We start from the raw sequence: 16,073 nt of genomic DNA on the forward strand, positions 1-16,073 counted from the left end.
TTCAAATTTGCAACCATATTTTCAAAGTCAGAAATTGTTGCTAGCTAATATTTCAAATTTGCAACCAGATTTTCAAAGTCAGAAATTGTTAGCTAATTTTCCAAAGATGAAATCTGATTTTCAAAGACAAGAATTGTTGTTAGCTAATTTTCCAAAGATGAAATCTAATTTTCAAAGCCAAGGATTATTATTAGCTAATTTTTCAAAAATGAAATCAGATTTTCAAAAACTCATGTATGCAATGTATGAAGGGTCCTAAGGTCGTTCTAGAGTAAGGAGCCTTAGAAGTTCAATCATATAGGAGCTTTACATGAATACCCTAATAAAATACGGATTTTTCAATCTTGAGTTCTTCAGTGCTTAAGGGCTTCTTACTTTGAATTCCAAATGCCTTTGATTCTTTTTGGTCCTTTGAGAATGTGTGCTCGAATGTTTCTTGCAACTATCATACTTGAAGTAAATACATTAGAGCAACAAGATATAATTTGTTATCATCAAAATATTTGCAATAAAATCGGATTGACGCCATAGGGCTAACAATTTCTTTAACCTAACATGCGCAGCGGAAAATTAAATAGAACAGTTTTAGGTATACCTCCGGCCATTGTTGCTCAAGCACTCCTCAAGAACTTCTAAGAACAAAATTATGAGGTGTCTTCTAACCTATGTCTATTGCTTGATGGCTGTACTGATGGTGTACACAGGCACTCTATTTATAGGCTAGGTTAGGGACCCTCAAAATGGTAAACACCGTATTTATTTCCTTCCATCAAGGAAACAATATTGTTAATTGATTTTTTTAAATCAATTAACCGATTCCATATTTACGGTAATCTAAATTAATAGAAATAACCATAATACCGATTCCATATTTACGATAATCTAAATTAATAGAAATAATCATAATACCGTATATGTTTATTAAAAAAAAATAATAAACATAGTAAACACCGTAAATGTGATATAAAAGCCACATAAGGGAATAATATCTTACAAATTTTTGTTTGGTAATGTCAAGAAAGATATAGGTGGGTGTAGAAGGAAAATGGAGTGGCAGAGATATTGGGGGAGATGTTGGATATGATGAGTTCCTTTTTCTTCTTTAATGCTTGGGATTGAATTTATGGCCTTCTTGTTGATGCAATGGGCCTGTAAGAATTATATACCTAATTTTCTGCTGCTCTGTTTGACTATTTACTCTTTATTAGCAATAGTCATTTGTGTAGTACAATAAAAAGTATAGGAAACCAAAAGAAATTATAATGAACGTGCAATCAGCTAAAAACAAATCACAAAGCACTTTGTAGAAAACTTCTCCCTCCTTATAGGAATATTTTGAGAAAATACATGCTTAATCCATGTTTGGAATGATCTGAGAACTAATGAATTGATGTGGTTATGGATGGCTCCTGTGTAGAAATTTCCATGCTACATAGGTGGGAACTAACCATAGTTGAAAGGCATTAATGTCAGCCGTTGACAAATAATTTCTTTTTGGAATGGAGATTTTGCTATTGTTCTAGGATAATCTCTTTTGGGTACTACAGGTACACAGCTGCTTTACATTCGCTGCCGATCACGATTTTCTTGAGAATGACATTCGTGTCAAGCCAGATCTTGATGCGCATGGTGTTCTTGGAGATGTTGGGTGGTATTGCATCAGGTCAGTTCTATGGGCTGCTGACTATGAGTTGCCGAAAACAATACTAGCCTTGCGTGGGCCTGTATTTAATGAAGTGGGAGTGATTATGTCTTGTGGTGCTTCTTTATATTGGGAAGATGGGAAAGTGGCCACCTTTCACTGCTCTTTCTTGTCAAATTTGACAATGGATATGACTGCTGTTGGGACGAAGGGAACCTTGCATACTATCGGAACAGATCTTCCTCAGGAGGCTCTCATGGTGAGAGAATTTGCCCGCCTGGTAGATCTATGTGTTATAATTTTATTGATTTTATGTTTAATGAATAATAATGTCAATATATTTTTCACGTGTCATTATTGTACACTTTTAAATATATATATATATATATATATATATATATATATATATTAAATCATGAGCAGTTCAAAATTAGATTGTTCCGATATATATAGTATATACACTTAAACTTAGGATTTATAGCTATATATAGTATACATACTTAGGGTTAGGGTTTATCGCTATATATAGTATATACACTTAGGGTTAGGGTTTATAGCTATATATAGTATATATACTTATGGTTAAGGTTTATCGCTATATATAGTATATATACTTAGGGTTAAGGTTTATCGCTATATATAGTATATACACTTAGGGTTTGGGTTTTATGTTGTATAGGTATATATAATATATACACTTAAAACTATGGGTTATAATTTAATTGATTTTACATTTTATGAATAATAATGTCAATATATTTTTCATGTGTTATTATTGTATACTTTTAAATATATATATTAAATCACGAGGATTAGGGTTAGGGTTTATGACTATATACAGTACGTACCCTTAATTAGGATTATAGTTTATAGCTATATATAGTCTATGCACTTAGGGTTAGAGTTTAATTTTATGGTTAGGTTTTAGTTTTTATTTTTTATTTAGGGTTTAATATAGTATATATACTTAGTGTTAGAGTTTAATTTTAGGGTTAGGGTTTAATTTTAAATTATAGTTTACGGTTTACTTTTAGCGCGTAAAGTTTAGCTATATGTACGGTATTTTTTTTTAAACCCAGGCTGCATGGGTTTGTATTTTTTTTTTATGTGGTTAAATTATATAAATACATATATATATATATATATATATATATATATATATATATATATATATATATATATATTTTTATGCATGCAAATACATTTCGGGACGTGTATTTAAAAAAAAAGAAATATCCTACACTTTCTAAAAAAAGAAACCCTAACACTAAAACAAAATTCCTAACCTTAAACCCTAAACCCTAAACCCTAAACCCTAAACCCTTAAACAAAAATATCCTACACTTTCTAAAAAAAGATACCCTAACACTAAAAACAAAATTCCTAACCTTAAACCTTAAACCCTATACCCTAAAAAAAAAAATTATCCTACACTTTCTAAATTAAGAAACCCTAACACTAAAACAAAATTCCTAACCTTAAACCCTAAACCCTTAAACAAAAATATCCTACACTTTCTAAAAATTTTTTTCCTAACACTAAAAACAAAAATCATAAACTTAAACCCTAAACCCTAAGATAGTAAAACCCTAAAACCTAAACCCTAAACCCTAATCCTAGATCCTTAAAAAAAATAAAAATAAATAAATAAATAAATAAAAAAAATCCTACATTTTCTAAAACCAAACCCTAACCTTAAACCATAACGAACCCTAAACCCTAAACCCTAAGAAAAAAAAAACCTACACTTTCTAAAAAAAGAAACCCTAACACTAAAAACAAAAATCCTAACCTTAAACCCTAAACCCTTAAACAAAAATATCCTACACTTTCTAAAAAAATTATTCCTAACACTAAAAACAAAAATCCTAACCTTAAACCCTAAACCCTAAGAAAGTAAAACCCTTAAACCCTAAACCCTAATCCTAGATCCTTAAAAAAAATAAAAAAAATAAAAAAATAAAAAATAAAAAAAATCCTACATTTTCTAAAACCAAACCCTAACCTTAAACCATAACGAACCCTAAACCCTAAACCCTAAGAAAAAAAAACCTACACTTTCTAAAAAAAGAAACCCTAACACTAAAAACAAAAATCCTAACCTTAAACCCTAAACCCTTAAACAAAAATATCCTACACTTTCTAAAAAAATTATTCCTAACACTAAAAACAAAAATCATAAACTTAAACCCTAAACCCTAAGAAAGTAAATCCCTAAACCCTAAACCCTAAACCCTAATCCTAGATCCTTAAAAAAAATAATAATAAAAAAAAAATCCTACATTTTCTAAAACCAAACCCTAACCTTAAACCATAACGAACCCTAAACCCTAAACCCTAAGAAAAAAAAAACCTACACTTTCTAAAAAAAGAAACCCTAACACTAAAAACAAAAATCCTAACCTTAAACCCTAAACCATAAACCCGGCCTTAAACAAAAATATCCTACACTTTCTAAAAAAATTATTCCTAACACTAAAAACAAAAATCCTAACCTTAAACCCTAAACCCTAAGAAACTAAAACCCTAAACCCTACCAATTTTTTACGTTGTTAAATTATATATATATATATATATATATATATATATATATATATATATATATATAATTATTATTTTTTAATTAAATAAAATTTCTACAATGGGGGACGTGTATTTTAATTACACGTCTCCCGCGCGCCGCCATTTTAAAATTCAAAATAATATATAGTACATATACTTAGGGTTAGGGTTAGGGTTAGGGTAGTATAGTATATATACTTATACTTAGTGTCATGATTTAAATTTAGGGTTTATATTTAGTTTTAATTTATAGTTTATGTTTTAGTTTTAGGTCTTAGGGTTTAGCAATGTGTACATACAGTACATGCAGTGCATACACGTTCTGGGTTGCATGGGTTTATATAAAATATATATAATATATTTTATATATATATATATATATATATATATATATATATATATATATATATATATATATATATATATATATATATATATATATATATAATATTAAAATAATATTAAAAAATTACATTTGGAGACGTGTACGTAGTACACGTCCCCAATTGGGCACGTGTACTACGTACACGTGTCCAACTGTTCAGCCAGGTACTGCGCGGGAGTTCTCCCGCGCGCCACCTGGCCAAACGAAGGATGCAGATTTTTTCAAAAATCTGCATCCTCTTTTTCTTTTTAATTATTATAAATAAAATATATTATTTAAATTATATATTAATTAAATTATATATTTTATTTATATAAAAGAAATGGGTAGCTTCCTCTGGAAGCTACCCATTTCTTACGTACTCGATCACTCTCTCTCTCTCTCTCTCTCTCTCTCTCTCTCTCTCTCTCTCTCTCTCTCTCTCTCTCTCTCTCTCTCTCTCTCTCTCTCTCTCTCTCTCTCTCTCTCCGTCAAGCTCAGCCGGCCGGCGACAGCCCATTCCGGTGCCGTGCAAGCCGGCGACCCTCCCTCTCTCTCGATCTCCCTAGCTCTCTCACCTCCCGTTCCGGCCGGCCACTGTCCGGTACGTACCGGCTCTCTCTCTCTCTCTCTCTCTCTCTCTCTCAGCTCTGGCCACTGTCCCCCGCCCACCACAGACCTCTTGCCGGACCGGTATTCCCTCCACTTCCTCTCACTCTCACTCATCTTCTCAATCTCTCTCTCTCTCTCTCTCGGTTTACAGTGTTGTAACATTTTCATCTTATTTTTTTTAATTTTTTTTTTCTCTCAAAAAATGCAGGTACACGTACAAGCTTAATTGCAACCATCCTTACACTACAAATTCACTGTGAGTTTTTTTTATTTTTGTTTTGAATTTTTTGCTATAACTTTGTATATTTTATTAATTTTTTTGTGATATTTGTCTAATTTTTTTCATTGTCTAGTTCGTGGAGATATGGAATATATACTTGTAGATTTTTTATTATTGATTTTTTATTACTGATTTTAAGTGAATTGTATATATATGATTTATTTTATTTTATTTTAATTTTTTTTGCTGCGGTTGGTCATTATGCATGTAGATGTTGGCATTTATTGGTGATTCTATTTATTCATTTTTTTTTAAAACTCTTGATGTGATACTATGAATTTAATGTGCTATTGTGAATTTTGGTATTTTTAGGAAGTGGCAAAAAGAAAAAATATCCGCTATCATTTTAACTTTATAAAAATATGATTGTGAGCAATAATGGCGAAGTAAAATTAAAATACAAAATTATAATCAACATATTGTGCTATGAATATATATAAATTGTGGGGAAAAAAAATTGTGCTACTAATATATATAAATTGTGGTATTTTCGGAAAAAAACAAAAAAAAAAAAAAACAAATATTCCACTGTCCACCATTTACAATAATATTCGTAATAAAAAAACTTAAAACAAACGTCATAAATCATCAATTGGGACGAATATGTTTTTTATCTTCCATTTTTTACTTTAACTATTCATGTGAAGAGAGTACAGATTTATAAGAAGAATTTGGTATCTTCGGATAAAAAAGAAAAAAAAAACTAAAATTTCTCTCATATGCATATATAAACTTTATATCCTAAAATCATAACCATAAAACCAACACAATAATAAACCCTTAAACAAACTTTGATTCCTACACGTTCTAAAAAAAAACCTTTACCCTAAACCCTAAACCCTAAAAAAAAATCCTACACTTTCTAAAAAAAAACCTAAAACCCTAAACCCTAACAAACCCTAAACTCTTATAAAAAGAATAAAATAAAACCCTAAACCCTTTACAAAAAATAAATACTTCCTACACTTTCGAAAAAAAAACGAAAACCTTAAACCCTAATCCTAAATCCAAAAAAAAAAAAATTCCTACACTTTATAAAAAAAAACTCTTAACCCTAAACCCTAAACCGTAACAAACCCTAAACCCTAAACCCTTAAAAAAAAAAAAAGAACAACCTAAAACCGTAAACCCTAACCCTAGACACTAACAAACCATAACCCTAAACCCTAAACCCTAATCGCTTAAAAAAAAAAAAAAACCTAAAACCCTAAACCCTAACCCTATACCCTAGACCATAACAAACCCTAACCCTAAACCTTAAACCCTAAACCCTAACAAACCCTAAATCCTAAAACCCTAACCCTAAACCCTAAACCCTAACAAACCCTAAATCCTAAAACCCTAACCCTAAACCCTAAACCCTAAACCCTAACAAACCCTAAATCCTAAAACCCTAACCCTAAACCCTAAACCCTAACAAACCCTAAATCCTAAAACCCTAAACCCTAAACCCTAATCGCTTAAAAAAAAAAATAACCTAAAACCCTAAACCCTAAACCCTTAAAAAAAAATAACCTAAAACCCTAAACCCTAACAAACCCTAAACTCTTATAAAAAGAATAAAATAAAACCCTAAACCCTTTAAAAAAAATAAAAACTTCCTACACTTTGGGAAAAAAAAAACGAAAACCCTAAACCCTAATCCTAAATCCTTTCAAAAAAAAAATTCCTACACTTTCTAAAAAAAAACTCTTAACCCTAAACCCTAAACCCTTAAAAAAAAAAAAAAAAAAAAACCTAAAACCCTAAACCCTAACCCTAGACCCTAACAAACCATAACCCTAAACCCTAAACCCTAAAACCCTAAACCCTAAACCCTAATCGCTTAAAAAAAAATGAAAAACCTAAAACCCTAAACCCTAACCCTAGACCCTAACAAACCCTAACCCTAAACTCTAAACCCTAAACCCTAACAAACCCTAAATCCTAAAACCCTAAACCCTAAACCCTAATCGCTTAAAAAAAAAAATAACCTAAAACCCTAAACCCTAAACCCTTAAAAAAAATAACCTAAAACCCTAAACCCTAACCCTAGACCCTAACAAACCATAACCCTAAACCCTAAACCCTAAAACCCTAAACCCTAAACCCTAATTGCTTTTAAAAAAAAAAACCCTAAATCCTAAACCCTTTAAAAAAAAAAAAAAAAAAACCTAAAACCCTAAACCCTAACCCTAGACCCTAACAAACCCTAACCCTAAACTCTAAACCCTAAACCCTAACAAACCCTAAATCCTAAAACCCTATACTTTATAAAAAAAAACCCTAACCCTAAACCTTAAACTTTACTAAAAAATATATCCTACACTTTCTAAAAACAAATACCCTAACCCAAAAAAAAAAACAAAAAATATCCTACACTTTCTAAAAAATAACAAAAATAAAAACACTTACACTTTCTAAAAAAAAACTAAAACCCTACATAAAATAATCCTACACTTTCAAAACAAAAAAAACCCTAAACCCTAACAAACCATAACCCTAACCCTAAACCCTTAAAAATAAAAAATGAAATAATTCTACACTTTCAAGAAAATAAAACCCTAATTAGGATTATAACCCTAAACCCTTTTAAAAAAAAAAATAAAACAAATTCTTACACTTTATAAAAAAAAACAAAACCCCTAAACTCTAACCATAAACCCTTTAAAAGGGAAATAAATTCGTACACCCCATGTTGCGTGACATGCACAATTGTTGTACAAGTTTATACTGTAAGACGTATGATTTGTCTTGTCTTGTCCTCTTAACCCTGTACAGAGAAATATGGACAAGTCTTGGATGTCAGCACCTAGGGGTACGACAGGGTATAACGACGGGTGTAGGGTGTTTGTGGCATTTGCCGTTAGTAACTGTACGGCCGTCGATGGAAAAATTTACTGCCCATGCAAGTATTGTCGAAATAACCAGCGTCACACTCCAGATTACGTTCTTGCCCACCTGACTGGAGGTAGGGGGATGAATCCGGGATACAATTTGTGGTATATGCACGGTGAGACTACGACTGGGTCCGCTATTCCTGGTCAGTGTTCGAGTTATCACAGTGGAACAGAGACCGTTGCTTGTAGCACTGAACATGGTGAAGTCACATAACAGGAGGGTGTCGCCGGGGAACAGGATGATGACATGCACGCCATGTTGCGTGACGCCTTCGGCGTGCACGATGTTCCTGAAGCCGTCAGTAGTCTTCCGCAACAAGTTGACGAAGATACCTCTTGCGGGGACGCATTGAAGTACCAAGAGCTGTTAAAGACCGCCGAGAAGCCCCTTCACCCTGGTACAAAGCATAGTAAATTGAGTGCTACTGTACACATGTACAATTTGAAGTGCGTTGGAGGTATTAGTAACAAGATTTTTTCAGACATTCTCGAATTTATCAATCAGTTGTTGCCTCCTTGCGATGAGGCATTGCCAGATAACACGTATGAGGCCAAAAAGTTCCTAAGTGGCATGGGTCTGGGGTATGAGAAGATTCCAGCGTGCCGTAATGACTGTATGTTATTCTGGAAAGACAATAAAGAATTAGATTCATGTACCGTATGTGGAGAGTCTAAGTGGAGGGCTGATACACATGTAGATGATGATGGTGAGATCATATCAGCGAGGAAAAAACGCCCGGTGAAGATCTTGAGGTGGTTTCCACTCATCCCACGGTTGCAGAGGTTATTCATGTCTGAGCATACTGCGCCCTATATGAGATGGCATGCAGAAGGCCGCACTAGGGATGGCGTATTGAGGCACCCGACCGACGGTGAGTCATGGAGATCGTTTGACATTTTACATCCAGATTTTATGGCAGAGAGTAGGAACGTTCGGCTTGGTTTGACAGCAGATGGATTTAATCCATTTGGGAACATGAGCACATCCCACAGCACATGGCCCGTAATGCTTGTGCCGTACAATTTGCCACCTTGGATGTGCATGAAACAGTCGTCCTTCATCCTTTCCCTGGTTATCCCTGGACCGAGCTCACCAGGTATGGATATTGATGTTTACCTTCAGCCATTGATTGATGAGTTGCTGGAACTGTGGAATGTAGGGGTACGAACATTCGATGCTTCAAAGAAGGAAAATTTTATTATGCGATCCCAGTTGATGTGGACGATAAACGACTTGCCAGCGTATGCAGATTTATCTGGTTGGCCTAACAGGGGTGCGAAGGCATGCCCTTGCTGTATGCAATCGACGCGTTCTATACGCTTAAAGAACGGATGCAAATTTTGCTATATGGGGCACAGGAGATACCTACCGCCAGAACATCTGTGGCGGCTAAACAGGCGGACATTTGATGGTACTGAAGAATTTGACAGCGCGCCGATTGTGCCATGCGGAGACGAGGTTCTCCAACAGTTGGACGGAGTTGCGTTTGGGGATGAGACCGCGGGTAAGAAGAAGAAACGGAAGAAGCGGAAGAAGGGTGCAGGGAGTTCCGATGTTATATGGAAGAAGAAAAGTATATTTTTCAGATTGCCGTATTGGAAAGACAATTTGCTTCGGCACAATCTTGATGTTATGCATATAGAGAAAAATGTCATGGACAATATACTTGGCACTATTTTGGATATAAAAGGGAAAACAAAGGACAACTTGGCAGCTCGGCTGGACTTGCAGGAAATGGGGTTGAGACCTAAGTTGCATCCGTTCACGGCCGCCAACGGTAAAACGTATATTCCCGCTGCCTGTCACACAATGTCTAGAGAGGACAAAGAAAATTTTCTGAAGGTTCTTCGAAATGTTAGGGTCCCGGACGGATACGCTTCGAACATTTCACGATGTGTTCGGCTCAAGGACCGTACAATTTCCGACTTGAAGAGCCATGATAGCCACATACTGATGCAACAGCTTCTCCCAATTGCACTGCGTAAGTCATTGCCTGATAAAGTGGTTAGACCTCTTGTGGAGATTTCTGCATTTTTTAGAGGCATATGCTCAACAAAGCTATCACAAGAAGATATGGACCGACTGCAGGGTGACGTCTGTATCACTTTGTGCAAGCTAGAACAGATATTCCCTCCAGGGTTTTTTACCAGCATGGTCCACTTGGTCGTGCATCTTGTGCGCGAGTGTAGACTGGGCGGACCCGTGCAGTATAGATGGATGTACCCGGCAGAGAGGTAAAATTCGGCGTAATATGTAAATAAATATTTTTATTTAATTGTAATCCTAATTGACGACAATTAAATTGTCGTGTATGTGTTTAAACTAGGAGTCTGGGGAATTTCAAAAATAATGTGCGCAATAAAGCAGCTCCTGAGGGGTGCATTGCGGAGGGGTACATAGCGACCGAGCTGGTAACGTTCTGTTCAAGGTATCTGAATAACGCACCAACATTCCACAACAGACCTCAGAGGAATCCTGATGGATCCAAGGGAGCGGGCACGCGTGTTACCATGAACCGGTTGATAATGCACCAGATTCATCGTTATATTGTGTTCAACTCTGAAGAGTTTCACAATTTGCGGACGTAAGTAGTCCTAACCTTATATTTAGCAGAATTCGAGTAAAAGTATTAATAACAATTATTACATAATTGTATACACTGAATGTAGGATGCACAAAGACGCGCTTAGGCGATCATGCACTAGGGGTCGCATTACGGAGGCTCTTATTGAAGCACAACATCATGAGCAGTTCTGCGAATGGTACCGTGCATATGTAAGGAAATAGTTGTAAATTTTAAATTGGATAAATTTATGCGGGTTCAGGATTATAACCCAATGTGATGTTTACTATTTGTAATTAAAACATAGGTCGATGGCCTGGACGATCAACGTAGGGAGGAATTGGGCCACAAGTTGGTTATGCGTTGTAGAGGGCTAAAGGAGACAGCGGTGAAGTACAACAGGTACGTGGTAAATGGAAAATTATTTAGCACGCTTGCTCATGATGTGGGAAGGAGGACTCAGAATAGCGGTGTCTGTGTTCCTACCGTTGAAGGCGAAACGTACTACGGACAGTTAACCGATATATTTGAGGTCGAGTACTATGACAGGACTACGTACGTCCTATTTAAGTGCAATTGGGCAGACCCCACAATGGACAGAGGATTCACAATAGACGAGTATGGCCTAGTGTTTGTCAACTTCAATCACCTCGTCCACAGGGGAGAACAGATTCAGGACGAGCCGTACGTGCTTACATCTCAGGTGGATCAAGTATTCTACGTAGAAGATGGAAGGAACCCAAATTGGGTTTGTGCGGTTAGGACCAAACCGCACAACGTGTACGACGTTGGACAGGGGGATGGGAGTAATGAGGATGGTACAACCTACCATGAGTGCGTACCGCTCGTACTAGCCACTGCTGACCTACCAGATATGAATGACGAATTCGAGTACGACAGGCCCGACATAGATCCTATTGAAGCTCCCGTGATACAATGATTGATGTATTTGTTGTGAGTATAATTAGCTTGAACTCAATACACTTGACTGATATATATATTGTTTGTACAATTCGCTTGTACTCAATACAAATTTTTATTAATTGTATAAATTTCGTTGTTCTTTAGTATGTTCATTAAAAATATATTAAAAAAAACATATTCTAATTAATTTGTCTGCATTTGTTCGCAGGTATTGATGGACCAGAGACCCCCTCATTATGCGTATCGGGCACCTAGCCCACCCGTGCCCCCCATGACCATGCCCATTGTTTCGACGGCATTGTATTCTGCAGCGTGGCCACACCACCCAGACGGGCCTTATAGACCATTGTTGCCGGGTACGGTGGCCGTGCCCACGTCAGATCACGGACAGAGCAGCACAGCTGGACCTTGCAGCTCTCCATTGTCGGAGCTGCCGACATTATCTCAGATAGGGTTCACCCAACCGGGTAACGCATATCGATGGTGGCTGCGAGAGGGGATGGGGTCACAGGGTTATGCGCCGTACTTTCCGTATACGTATAGTGGACCTATGATGTGTAACCCTGATAGTGAGACGCAGGATGGTGGATTTCCACTGTCACAGACCGGGGAGATGCAGATGCCGGCTATGGGGTTGGGACAGATACCGGCACAGGCGGCGATGCCTGGCCAGATTTTGGGGCCGAGACAGATGCCAGCATCGGGGGCGAGTCAGGGCCCGGGGCCAAGACAGATGCCAGCATCGGGGGCGAGTCAGGGCCCGGGGCCGAGACGGATGCCAGCATCGGGGGCGAGTCAGGGCCCGGGGCATGTAGAGAGCCAGATGCCTTTATCTGGTGAGAGCCAGGTGCCACTTTCCGGTGAGAGTCAGATGCCACTTTCCGGTGAGAGTCAGATGCCAGATGTGGGGGGGAGCCAGAGTACCCATGAGGAGGACGTTGCGATGTTGGGTACCGATCAGTTGGCCCCCGGTAGTCCCCAGGATATGGATTCAGATGATGATCAGCAGGATCCACAAGCCGGAGGGGTTGGCGAGGAGGTTGCGGGCGACCCAGCACCCAGCACATACGGATTGAGCAGATTCGGTTGATGGGTAAGTACATATTTAGACATCCTTAAAACTCAGATTCTCTTACGTTTAATTTTTTTTTTTTTGGTTTTTAAATAAATAAATAAATATTTGATTAGAAATTGTTTATATATATATATATATATATATATATATATATATATATATGTTCTTTAATCTTATGATTAAATATTTAATATTAATGTTGAATATTTCTTTCATTAGGGTACAACCCAGACGGGACCATTTATTATGAGGTGATTGACGACCCAGCGAGAAACTGGGTCCTCCCGAGGGGTAAGAAGGTTGTATTGCAGTACAATGCTGCTATACAACCTGTAGGACGGGCCTGCAATCGATTTCGGCGGGCTGAGGGCAAGATGATCAGGAGTGGGTCCTACATACACATGCGGGATGAATGGGCGAAGGTAAATAGGCAGATTAAGCAGGCAATGTGGGACGCGCTGATGGTATGTCTATGAATATAATTTAATTATTTATTTGAATTAAACTTGAGATTAATGTATTTCTTGAAGTTTTTAAACCTATAAAAATGTGTTGAATGTGCAGGAGGAGTTCTATCTACCTGTATCAGTAGACGCGCGCAGGGCACAACAGGAGGCTTTATGTGATATTGGCCGTAAGCACCGCTCGTGGAAGTCGAGGTTCAAAACCAAACTATGTATTAGAGACGGTGACACGCCCGAGAGTATCCGTGCGAGAATGCCAGACAATTTTTTTGGCAACTATGACGCAGAAGATGTAGAGTTCCTGCTGAGAGATTGGTGCTGTGAGCAAAAAATCGTATGTAGGCCAATAAAATGTTGTGGTTTTTTAATAACAGTTTATTTAATTTTAGTTTTAATTTAAGTGTGTCAATGCTTACATTTTTATTTTCATGTTAAATGCGTAGGCAACCTCTGAACGGATGAAGAGGCTGCGCGAGCAGAATGACCTTCCTCATTGTACGGGATCTAAAAGTTATGCCAGATTTAATCACGAAGAGGTATGAAAATATATATGTTTATGTTATATATATTTGTTGATAATTGTTTTTATTTTTATTTATACTATTTTTATCTCTATCTGTTTCTTATATATGTCAACTGCATGACGACAGACATGTACATCTGGCACGCCCCCCACTCGCGCCTCGTCGTTCGTGAAGACCCACACAAGGAAGGACGGCACTCACATGAACGAACGTACACGGGTCCTATGCGTATGCTACTGATTTAATTTACTATTATTTTTAAATTTATGTGTGATTTGTCATTATTCAATATATGACTTTTTCATGTTGACGACGTACAGGAGAGGATGACGCAGAGTTTATCCAGTGATCCAGCCGCCACGCAAAGCGTCTCCGCAGACACGGTGCGTTGGGCACCGAACGACGCTTACGAACAGGCGGTTGGGAGGCCTGAGTATGCAGGGAGGGTTCGGCAGGTTGGGCCGAACGTCACACCTGTTCGGGGGACATGTTTCTCATATAGGCCTCGGTCACAAGGGGGACCATCTCAGGGCACGTCTCGGGATTGGGCCGAACACACTCGGAAGATGGAAGAGATGCAAGCGGAGCTACAGGCTGAGCGAGCGAGGAATGACATGTTGGAGCAGCGCCTGCGACAGGTTGAGGTCTTCATGTCCTCCATGGGAGCATCAGCACCATGTCTTGGTACGCCTTCACCTGCACACGTAGGTAGTACGTCGTCTGTTAGTAGTGCATCTGCAGGTATGATTTATACTGTGTGTAGGACAAAATTAATTTCAATTTGTTTTAATTACCCCTTTAATTTTGCAAGTAATATTATATACTTTAATTGTCTATATGATTTGCAGGTAATTCGACAACGGTTGGTACGTTGTCGCCTGTTGGACGACGGCTGACCCAGCATTCCATTGTCGCTACACCTTCGCCCGCTACACCATTCCTTGCGCAGCAATCGCCGGTTGGCGAGAACACGCCTGGGACGGTACCTCCTCATTCGCAGGGACGCCCTTCAGATTTGTAGATATTTTGTGTAATTAATTTTTATGTGTAAATATTTGCTTAGTTAACGAATACGTTATTAACTTATGATTTGTGTAATATTATTTTGTGTAGTTTTTCGGTAAAATCAATATTGCGTTATTTGTGGTCGGAAATAATAAAATTTGAAATAACTATTAAAATTATTATACCAAATAATTTTAAATAACCAATACCAAAACTAAATTGAAGAAAAAAAATCCAAATTGGATTTTTTATTTAATTAAATTTTTAATTTAATTAATTAATCGTATTTTTAATTTAATTTAAAAATACAATTAATTAATTAAATTAAAATTTTATTTAAATGAAAAATTCGATTTGGATTTTTTTTTAAAAAAAATAACCAATTTGACACGTGTATCTGAATACACGTGTCAAATTTGACACGTGTATTCAGATACACGTGTCAAATTGGTTTGACACGAGTATTTAAAATACTCGTGTCAAACGGTTTGACACGTGTATCTAAATACACGTGTCAACTTGTACACTTAATGTCGTGCACATTTGACACGCGTCTTACGCGTGTCAAAGTGCACGTGTCTAAATGTTTGACACGTGTACAGCACTGTACACGTGTCAAACTGCACGTGACGAACCGCATACATTTTTGTAGTGAGAAAATATCAAAGTAAAGGGTTTGAAACCTGAGAAGAAGTGGCCAACCATCAGTAGGAAGACACAACTAGTATTGGATGCAGTCAAGGCATCGATTGAGAGAGGTTTTGAGCCTGTTGAGGTTGGGAAATGATTGACATGTCTTTGTACTGTGGTTTCTCAGTGAGGTTGTTGCATGTCAAATAAGGCCATTGTCACTCTGCCATCTACTTAAAAACATATTTATGTATTCTGATGTCTGTTTATATGTATTAATTGCTTGTTTCACGTTGAATGAGTAAGCATGTGAACAAGTGAAAACTTGATTGAAATGACTTGTTATGATGGCTGGAGTGATTTCCATTCGTTAGCTGCTTGATAGCCAAAAAAGTAACGAGGAAATTGGGTTTCCACGAAGATGAGCATTTCCCTGAAAAACTTGTTCTCTTTTACAGTTTTGTTTACCTAATAGAGGATTACATGGAAGTCGTTTTAGAACTACTGCTCGGAATTGTATATACGAACTTGAGTTTGAAAGAAAGCTT

The 16,073-nt window shown here is 37.0% G+C and overlaps 1 pseudogene; it reads left to right on the forward strand.

Annotated features, from left to right (window-relative positions):
- The first annotated feature begins 1,398 nt into the window (after positions 1-1,398).
- On the forward strand, positions 1,399-15,796 carry LOC133866081 (uncharacterized oxidoreductase At4g09670-like; annotated as a pseudogene).
- Positions 15,797-16,073: the final 277 nt, after the last annotated feature.

Source organism: Alnus glutinosa, chromosome 4, assembly GCF_958979055.1.
Source record: "Alnus glutinosa chromosome 4, dhAlnGlut1.1, whole genome shotgun sequence".
Classification (NCBI taxonomy): domain Eukaryota; kingdom Viridiplantae; phylum Streptophyta; class Magnoliopsida; order Fagales; family Betulaceae; genus Alnus; species Alnus glutinosa.